The sequence below is a fragment of the Tamandua tetradactyla genome, chromosome 4, assembly GCF_023851605.1.
Source record: "Tamandua tetradactyla isolate mTamTet1 chromosome 4, mTamTet1.pri, whole genome shotgun sequence".
Lineage (NCBI taxonomy): Eukaryota > Metazoa > Chordata > Mammalia > Pilosa > Myrmecophagidae > Tamandua > Tamandua tetradactyla.
In genome coordinates, this window is record NC_135330.1 from 136,332,217 (window position 1) to 136,343,270 (window position 11,054).

At 33.2% G+C, this 11,054-nt stretch overlaps 1 non-coding gene across 1 annotated transcript; it reads left to right on the forward strand.

Moving 5' to 3' along the window:
• Positions 1-9,660: 9,660 nt before the first annotated feature.
• On the forward strand, positions 9,661-9,762 carry LOC143681901 (U6 spliceosomal RNA). Its single transcript, XR_013174948.1, has one exon. It is a non-coding gene; the product is annotated as a U6 spliceosomal RNA (small nuclear RNA).
• The last annotated feature ends 1,292 nt before the right edge of the window (positions 9,763-11,054 follow it).

Below are 11,054 nucleotides of genomic sequence, written 5' to 3' on the forward strand. Positions count from 1 at the left end.
GCATTTTATGGTATGGAGCATCATTTTTTACTTTGCACAGTTTCTAAAATGAAACTTAAAAAAAAGTAATGACAAATCTTTGACTTTGGACTTAAAATGTCTAAAGATTTATTATTACAAGTGCAATATGGAGAAGTATAAGAACAGTAATAGTGTATGCTACAGAACTTAAGTTGCTATCAAATAAAATGTCATTGTTATGAATTTAAGATGTTAAATTTAAGCCCCAGAAGAATACAAAAATAAATATGTGAAAAATATAAACATAAGGAAATGAAGAGACTCAAAATGTTACAGTACTAAAATAAAAAATAAACAAAAAAATATGAAAGGCTCCACCAAAAACATAAAAGCTATAAGATTTGCAAAGACTAAATAGCAAAATAGCAGAAGAAAGTTCTGAGTTATCAGTAGCTATTTTAATGTAAATGGATTAAACTCACAAGTTAGAAGGCAGAGAATGCCAGAATGGAAAAGTAGCATGAACCATCTAACTATATGCTGCTTGAAAGAGGTTCACTTTAAATTCAAAGACATAAATAAGTTGAAAGAGAAAGGATGAAAATAAATCTTTCATGCAAACAGTAAATAAAAGAGAGTTCTGTTAGTTATTTAATAGATAAAATAAGCTCTAAGTTTAAAACTGTCACATGGGACAAAGAAAGTCACTATATACTGATTAAGGGGTCAATTCAAAAGGAAATAATGATCATAAATGTATACACACCTAAAGGTAGAGACCCAATCAAGCTATATGAAGCAGATATTGACAGATTTGAAGGGAGAAATAGATGGTACTACCTTAATATTAGGTGATTCAATAAACCATTTTCAGTAACAGCTAGAAAATTTTGGTAGATCTGTAAGGAAATAGAAGACTCAAAAAATACTATAAAGTAACCACAAAAGAACACTTCACCTATGCTGGTTTGGAGCTGTTATGTACCACGGAAAAGGCCATGCTATTTTAATCCATTCCTGTGGGTGCAGAGCTTTTGTGAGCAGAACATTTTGGTTAGGTTATTTCAATTGAAATGTGACCTACCCTGTTTACGGTGTGTCTTAATCTTTTACCGGTGTCCTTTCTAAGAGGTTAAAGAACAGAAAAAGCCAAGAGAACTTAGAGAGAAAAATATCTTGGAGGATCTGAGATAGGAAGCCACTGAAGCCAGAAGCTGAAAGCAATAGAACCTGGAAAGAAGAATCAGCAGACATAGGCCATGTGATTTCCCATGTGACAGAGGTGTCCCAAATGCTGGCTGCCTTTCTTCTGAGAAGGTACCCTCCCATTGATGCCCTAATTTGGACAATTTCATGGTCTTAGAATTATAAATGTGTGTGCTAATAAGTCCCCATTGTAAAAGCCAACTGAGTTTTTGGTGAATTGCATTATGGCAGCTTCAGTAAGCCAAAATATCACCCAAGAACAACAAAATAAACATCCTTCTGTAGTTACAACAGACATTCTTCAGGATAGACCATATGTTAGGTCACACATGCAAAAAAAGTCTCAATAAATCTTAAAATATTGAAATCATATGATGTTTCTCCGACAATCACAATAGAAGGAATCAAAATCAATAACAGAGGGAGGTAGAAAATTTAAAAATGCAGATCTTAAATCATACAATGTTAAACACCCAAATGGATTGAAGAAGAAAGGAAAAAGGAAAATTAGAAAATAGCATGAAAAGAATGAAAAAAGAACACAACATGCAAAAAAAAACTGTAGGATTTTAGTAAAGGCATTGAAATGGAAATCCATTGCTCTAAATGCTTACGTTAAAAAAAAAAAAAAAAACTCAAGTGAAAGACCTAAACTCACAACTAGAAGATACAGAAAAAGAAGAGCAAACCAAACCTCAAGTAAGGAGAAGGAAGGAAATAAAGAGTAAAGAGAGATAAATGAAATAGAGAATGAAAAACGATAGAATGGTGCAACAAAACCAAGTGATGTATCTTTGCCAAGACCTATATTGGTCACACACGCAAATGGACAAAGTAAAAAAGAGAGGATGCAAATAAATAAAACCTGAAATGAAACGGGGGACATTACTCCAACTTCACAGAAATAAAAAGGATTATAAAAAGATACTATGAACAACAGTATGCCAACAAATTATATAACCTAGATGGAATTGACAATTCCTAAAACACATAAGCTACCCACGTGGACTCAAAAGAAATAGAAGATCTCAGTAGACAAATAACACTAAAACAATTGAATATGTGACCAAAAAAAGAGAAATCTAAATAGAGAAGCTCACCAGCAGCTTCATGGGGAATATTGCCAAACTAGCAATAAAAAATTGATAAAAATCCTGCTCAGACTCTTCCAAAATACTGCAGAGGAGAGAATTTTCCCACCTGAATATGTGAGATCAATAATATCCTAATACTAAAGTCAGATGCTGATGCCAAAAGAAAAGAAAATTACAGACAAATATTGCTTATGAATTTTAACATTCCTTGTAGTTCAGGTTTGCTGGTGTCAAATATTCTTAATATATGTTCATCTGAAGATTACCTTATTTTAACTTCCTTCACTTCTGAAGGATATTTTCATTGGGTATAAAAGTCTATTGTCACATATTTTTTCTTTGACAACTTTTAAAAATACTGTCTTCTGGCTTACACTGTTTCTGAGAAGGAAGTAATAATTATATCTACATGCTGTGTGTGTGCATATGTGTGCGTGTTTAATATCTGGATGTTTTTAAGATTTTTGTCCCAATGTTCAGCATTATATAGTATGTTGTGGAGTAACTTTCTTTTCATTTATTCTACTTGGATTTTATTGAAATTCTTGCATCGATGTATTTAAAACATTCAATACTTTTGAAGAATTTCAGCCATTTAAAAATATTTTTGTGCCAACTGCCCCTTTCCTGAGGTTCGTATAACATGTAGGTAAGAACATGGCATTGTTCCACACCTCCCTGCAGTTCTGTCCATTGCTTTGCTTTCGTTTTCTTGTTTTTCTTTTTTTTTAACTATCTCAGTGCTTCTATTACTGAGTTTTTAGGATCACTGATATTCTCTTTTGCTACAACAAGTATGTTATTAAACTAATTTAGTGATTTCTACATTTCATATATGATATAGAATTTCCATTTAGTCTTTTATGCACCTCCATGTTGCTCCTCACAATATTCATATTTTTCTTCATATTCTTGAACAATTTCATAACAGCTGTCCTAAAGCCCATTATTGTTCATCCACAATCCCTTCAAAATAGTACAACCCTTTGGAAAACAATTTGATGTTTATTAAAGTTGACAAAAACCACATCTTTCATGTGACCCAGTCATTGCATTCTTAGACATTTACCTAGGGGAAATTGCCATGGATCCAAACAAAGGTTTATACATAAATATTTATAGTAGCTTTATATGCAATATCCCCAAACTTGAACTAACCTAAACATCTATTATCAGAAGAATGGATAAACAAAATGTTCTGCCTCAGATATACTCTTTAAAATATGTCCTTTGTATCTTTTCAGACTTGCAACAAACAACAACAAAAAAATCTTTAGAGTTTAATAAAAGATATTGTCTAAAGTAGCCTCAAGATATAAAATACTAAGGAATAAGCCTTACAAAATCCCTGCAAGGCATACATGGAAAACTTATCACACTTTTATCAAAAAAAATTAAATTCAAACATTGAAGGGGAATAATTTCACCCCTGTAAAGAAAAACTATTTTAAAAAGTCAGTTTTCCCTAAATTTATTAGAGAATTTTATTGGTTAGGATAAATCCAGATAAATAAACTATTTGAATTTTCAGACAGAGAAGATGCTATATAGTATAGTTTACACAGGGCAAAATTGCCATGTTCTTGGAAGTTCTTGAGAGCCTTAACACAGGTTGATGATTAAAAATACTTGGAAATTATTGTCACCTCCAGAGCATAATTGAAAATCAGAAAAAAGGTATTTTAACAGCTTAAATAGTAGGCTAATTTGTCAAGTGCTAGAAGAACTGTGGATCATGCCGAGCAGGAAATGCTACTAAAGAGAAAGAATGACTGGTGGGAGAAGAGTTTTAGCAATAGCCAGAGACATTGCTTTATACCAAGATTAAGATACAGGAATAATCTTATTTATTCTCTCTTCTTACACCCCAAACTTCAGCCAAGTCTTCACATTGGCTGAAAATACTGTAAAGTCAATAATTGAGGAATATGAATTATAGAGTATACCAGAGGAAAGTTGGAAAACAGGTCTGAATTAAACATACATTAAAAAACAAGCTAAGAGTATTCCCTTCTCATTGAGACAAAGTAAACAAATCTCCATATTTTGGAATTAAAATTCAGAAAAACTTTATTTTCCAGGTGAAATTCCCTACTATGTTTTCTATGTGTTATGCAATCAATATCAATTTAATCCTGTTTAGCTATCTAAGCGATAAGAATTTCTATTCTGATTTTCATATTTCTTGAAGAATGCATGTAAAAGGAATTAAATAGATATGAATGGAAGTGATTATTAAGGTGGCACTGAAATGAGTATTTGAAGAATTTTTTTCTACCAAACAGCTATAATTATTTTAATTGAATTCTTAATTTAATTATAAGTACCTTCTATATTATTCTCATAAACTTAAGATACATATGAAGAAATTCCTTGTATTATTTCTCTTTGTATAGCACATAGTATTAAGTGCAGTTCTTCAGTATTTTTTTTATCAATTCCAATAGTAAGAAAAATGTAGGAAAAAGGGACAAAAAGAATAGGTAAAACAAATATGATTTAGTATTTGTCAGGTATATGAGTAAGTGCTTGTCACATATTACAAAATTTAATCTTTATAATATATGATGCATTATGCTACTATCATTGCTATTTACATAGAACTTAAGAAATTTGCTCAAGATCTTATGCCTAGATGTGGAACTGGTATTTGAAAGTAGGAAATAAAGCTACAAACCTCCGCTCTTGACACTTCATACAGCCTGCCCTATATTCCATTATAATATACAACAATATTTCTTAAATAATTGAAAGTGTATAAAAGGAAAGATGGTTGTTGTATGAGAATGGTCATGGAAAGGATTTACATTTATTTTTCCTAAGCATTAAAAACTTGCAAAATACATTATAATGTGTTAATTTTCTCAATTTCATTTTTTTTAGTCAAATTTATTGGGGCACAATTTTCCTACAAAATCTATATATTAATCTATAGTTTTATGAGATTTAATAATATTTACACTTTTATAACCATAATACTAGTCCATACTATCACCCCAGAAAATTTTCTTGTGATTTTTTGCAATTAATCCTCTCAAATTTCCCCCAGGCGACTACTGATCTACTTTCTATCACTATTGATTAGTTTTGTTCATTCTAGAACTTCATACAGTTGGACTGTATGCACTGCTTTGTTTTTCTGTTTGTTTGTTTGTTTGTTTTTGTTTTGTTTTGTTTACATGGGCAGGTACTGGGAAATGAACCCGGGTCTGCGGCATGGCAGGCGAGAACTCTGCCTGCTGAGCCACCCTGCAGTCAAACAAAGCAGCCCTGCACTGCGTTGTTTTGAATTTCTTTTTTGCCAACAAATATTTTGGGGATTAATCCACCTTAACTGTATACATCAACACTTTGTTCCCCTTTGTTATTAGGCAAAGTCTCTTATGAAAATTTACAAAATTTATATAAACTTGCATTGGTTGATAATTAACACAAATAAAGCACTTGTAAATATTTCTGCATAAGTCATTTTGTAGACAGAAATTATAATTTCTTTTGTACTAATATCCAGGAGAATAATTATTAAATTATTAACCAATGAGTAACCATCAAACTATTTCTCATTGTGGTAAAAATGTTGAATATTTCCTGAGATCTGGAAAATGTGATAGTCAAGAATTCACCCTATTCTTTCTTTTCATGATGCCTCAACTCTTTTGTGACCAGGAAATGCCTATCCACAAAGGAGTACCCTGCCATCATATATTCCAAGATAAGTACTGTCTCTATTCTACTTCATGACTTCCATAAGAGTCAAGGATGACCATCTTCCTTTTTTTTTTGAGATATTCCTCATTAATGAACATTCTTCTTATTACAATAGCCTGAATAAAACAATCTCTTTAATAGGCTGCTGCATTGTGCTTTTGACAATTTGGCACCATGACTTGGAAATATTTTTCTGTAAGAGGTTTCAATACATGACTTGCAATAATGGATAGAACATTTAAATTAAACATTTGAACAATACTAAACACCAACTAGATCTAACAAACATATAAACATTTTAACCATTTTAAACTGCTGTTCTAGTTTGCTAGCTGCCAGAATGAAATATACCAGAAATGGAATGGCTTTTAAAAAAAGGGAATTTAATAAATTGCTAGTTCAAAGGCCGAGAAAATATCCCAGTTAAAACAAGTCTATAGAAATGTCCAACCTAAGGCATCCAGGGAAAGATACCTTGGTTCAAGAAGGCCAATGAAGTTCAGGGTTTCTCTCTCAAGTGAGAAGGCACATGGTGAACACAATCAGGGTTTCTCTCTCATCTGGAAGCGCACATGGGGAACACGGTGTCATCTGCTAGCTTCTTCTCCTGGCTTCCCTTCACAAAGCTCCCTGGGGGGTGTTTTCCTTCTTTATTTCCAAAGGTCACTGGCTGGTGGACTCTCTGCTTCTCGTGGCTATGTCATTCCGCTCTCTCCGAATCTTTCATTCTCCAAAATGTTTCCTCTTTTATAGGACTGCAGAAAATAATCAAGACCCACTCAAATGGGTGGAGACACGCCTCCACTTAATCCAGTTTAACAACCACCCTTGATCAAATCACATCTCCAGGGAGATCATCTAATTACAGTTTCAAACATACGGTACCGAATAGGGATTAGAAGTGACTGTCTTTATAAAATGGGATTAGGATTAAAACGTGGCTTTTCTAAGGTACATACATCATTACAAACCAGCACACCAACAAAAATAGCAGACTATACATTCTTCTCTGGTGCACATGAGTCATTCTCCAGTACAGACCACATTTTAGGTCACAAAGTAAGTGTTATAATTATCAAAGTTTTTTTGTGGGCCTCTCAGCATCCATCGTACTTTGGCTAAACCAATTTCCTCAACACTGATCTTTGCCCTATTAAAAAACAACTGTCCAGCCTTGGGACATTAACTCCCACAGAGTTCAACATTTGGGTTCAACATCTGGCTCTTTACTTTAACATAATCTTTGATATTACTGTTTTCTCTTCACTTCGCCATCATGATGACAATATCGAGCTTTACTTGAGTTCTGTGCTCCTAGAAATAGCAACAGTTAAGAATTTTCCCCATCATTTTATATACAAGGAAATAACTAACCGCAAATGACCACCCTCCCCTCACATATTTCAAAATGAGACATCTCTATCCTTCTTCATGACTCTCATAAGATTCAGTAATAACTCCCGTGTTTACTTGCCTCTCTGAAATCTCAGGTCCCTGTCTTTTTCTTTGAGACATTCTTCATTAATTAAAGAATGCTTTCCCTATTACAATAACCTGCATAAGGTATCTTTAATTTCTTTGTCCCTTTTGTCTTTGATATTGGTTTTACCATTTTAAATTACCACTACCAATGTTGGATGGTTAGGGACAGCTATGAAGAGGCTGAGCACCACCTCCTGATGGCTTCTCTCCCTACTCTCAACAGATGCAAAACAGCCTTCATCTGAGTAAATGTTGACTAAATAAACTAAAATATGCACCTTTTAAATGACTCCAAGTCATTAGCTAAGTTATTTTCCTGCTCTTCACATATACTGTTTTGACCATGATCAGAGATTGGGTAAGTACTTTAATGCCAACATAATAAGAATGATATTTTGCTTTCTCATTTTTTTTCTTTTTTTTTTTCGCATGGGCAGGTACCAGGAATAGGACCCAGGCCTCCAGCATGCCAGGTGAGAACTCTGCCTGCTGAGCCACTGTGGCCCTCCCTGCTTTCTCATTTTTAATCAAACGTTTTTTCTAGGGTACCACAGCGGAGGCTACTCTCTGCTTTGCTTGCGTACTAACTACTCAGCTTCTAACTACTACCCGTAAAATATGTTAAAGCAAAATAAATCTTATTCAAGGAAGAACAATGAGAAGATTGAGGGATTTTCCAAACATGTGTGAGAAATTGTAGAAGACATGAGATACTTAGGCTTTCAAAGAAAAAAATTTACATCAGTTTTTAATGTTTCAAGATTTATCATATACAGGAGAGATTAGGTTTGTGGAGCTTACTCCAATGAATGCACAATAAAGAAAATAGTTTGAATTTTGTATCAAGAAATGATTTGCAACAATATGTATTCCTCAAAAGTGGAATGGCTTCTTTGAAGCAGTAATGAGTCACTTTCAATGGAGATACTTAAGCAGAGACTGGATGATTATTGGTCATTATTATTATTATTATTAAACTGAGAATAGTTGTTGAATAAATAATCCTAGTATTCCTTAAAGTGATGAAATTATAAATAGTTGTTTTCACAGAAAGACAAGTTACAGGTAAAGAACATGTCTGAAATTAAATAGATAAACCATACTTTGTCATTCAAAAATGATAAAACTATCTCAGATATAAATAACAAATATTTATATAGTACCTTTTTAAAAATCTGCCCCCATGTATTATGCTTAGCTTGGAATACTAAATTAAAAATGGCATATAATTATAGAGAAACCATGTTTTCTAAATATTCTTTTAAAAAATAATTTATACTTTTTCCTTTTCCTTCTAAATTAAGTTTAACACATTAAATGTAATAATATATTTCCTAATTCAACTTACAACATTTATATTACATTTAATTTCTGAGTAATTATGAGATCTTTAAGTTTGCAATGAAAAAATGTTGCATTTTCACTCTGTTGTGAAGAATGAAGTTCTAATCTCCCTCTCTCTCTCTCTTACATTATAATGTTAGAAAGTCAAAGTGTGAGCTCTACTTGTTTGCATTTTGCAGCTCCATGGAAAAAACACAAAAACTGAATAATCACATAATTGCTTCTCTGTTGGTTATATGCCTGTCCTTGGATGATGGATATGTAATTCTAATGGATATTCACAAGTATTCTATTTCTTCTAAGTGAATATTTACATTAACTTTTCATGTGTTTTACTTCTCTCTGTCAGTATAAACTGTAAACTGTGAGTAAGCCACTTACTTTTGGGGAGATGAGTATGTTCTACACATGATTGGTTAGCAATAGTATTCACCCACAAACACTGACAGATGAAGACACCAAAGGTGTAAGAAAATGGATTATCTAAGCATTCTAAATGGATAGCAGGGAGATGAAGCCTCAGGATTATGTTTTTTATTAAAATAAGATTAGGATATGGTAAGGACCATCTTATGATAAAGGTGTGGTGAGTATGGTAGCAGAGGTCAAAGAGAACTGGGGAGGAGAGGCAGCAAAGGAAAGAGAAGAGAGCAGAAGAAATTATCTTCCAGATGTATAAGCCAGACTCCCTCTTGTAGCCTTGTCTCCCTTAGGCTGTTGCTTAGCATGAGCAATGCACAAATATTTCATTATTACAAAAATAAGCCCAAGCCTGGGATCCTATGAAGTAACAATTGCAAGACAAAGCAATTGTATGAAATAACAATTCTACATTGCTTAACTTAGAAACCTCATTAAAACCATATTACCATGTGGCATATATACTGAAATTGGAACGATACAGAGGAAATTAGCATGGCTCCTGCGTAAGCATGGCAGGCAAGTTTGTGAAGCATTCCATATTCTAAACAAACAAACAAACAAACAAAAAACTATACTACTGAAGTAAAGATAATTCTAATACTATTTACAAATTGTAGGATATTCGATTTACAACTTTTTGTCTGCTGCATTTGTCTTAAAATTAATTTGACTACTTCTTGAGAATGTAGTAGTAATTAAGACTTTTAAATTTTTATGTTTTCACAGCTGTTTTAAATTGGCTATAAATATTCTTATTAAATAAAGTTACTAAACCTATTTAAAAACTATTCACTGTATGTGTATCAAGTTTTCCCAGACAGAGATAATGTGATAAAAATAGAGATTATCTACAAACAAATATATTTATAAACAATACTCGGTTTTTGATCTGTAAGATAATCCTGCCTCCAAATAGCTTCTCCACTATTCTCCACTGTCTTCACTTGTTCACAATTTTTTCATCATCTTTTCACAGATTTTATAATAAATATTGTAAAAATACAAGATGAGATATTTAATAAGCTCACCACCTAAGAAGTTAAGTCAAAGAAACCCAGCACTGGGTAGCTGACACCTTACAACAGAGTATGTGAAGCATCAGAGAGAGGGAACATGGGTGAGTGCATGGTAAACATAAAGAAAATTTCTAAAGATGCATTCAGTATTCACAAAGAATTAGGGTGTACTCTCTAAATATCCAAATTTGACTTCTAAATTGTCCAAGGATATATTTACTCTGATGTCATAAGGCTTCTCAAGACTCCTCATTTGCAAAGGTATTTTCTAAGTACTCTGGGATGGCTCCTAGCAATATCTCCACCTTGTCATATATTTTTTGTAAAATTTTAAGACTTGAATTCGCTTTGTATTTTTGAAAACTAAACAAAACAGGAACACCACTCAAAAACTCTACAAGCTTCAGGTCACAAAAAAGCTGGATCTGGCCAGAAATTTTGTCCTTCCTTTGTGTTTTTTATATTGGTGAACATGTGTTAAAGGCAATGGAAAGGGGTTGTTTAAAGGTTACTAGGAAATTCACGAAATTGTGGGAAAAGCTTCATATCCATAATTGAGATGTATAGGAATAAGATGTGATGTATGCTGATGCTACATGATAACCCAAGGCACAGCATAAAATCTGTCTCCTGAGAACTGCTGCCACTGCTGCTGACAGGGACCTCACAGATTGTGCCTCTTCCAGCCCCCACCTCCCACCTGCATGTTGCTGCCACCACTGCTTCCACTGACCAAAGAGAGAATTCTTCATAGACCACTTCCATACCACATGATTGCCTGGTTACCAAGTCAAGGTCTGGGGTTATTTCATCTAATCGA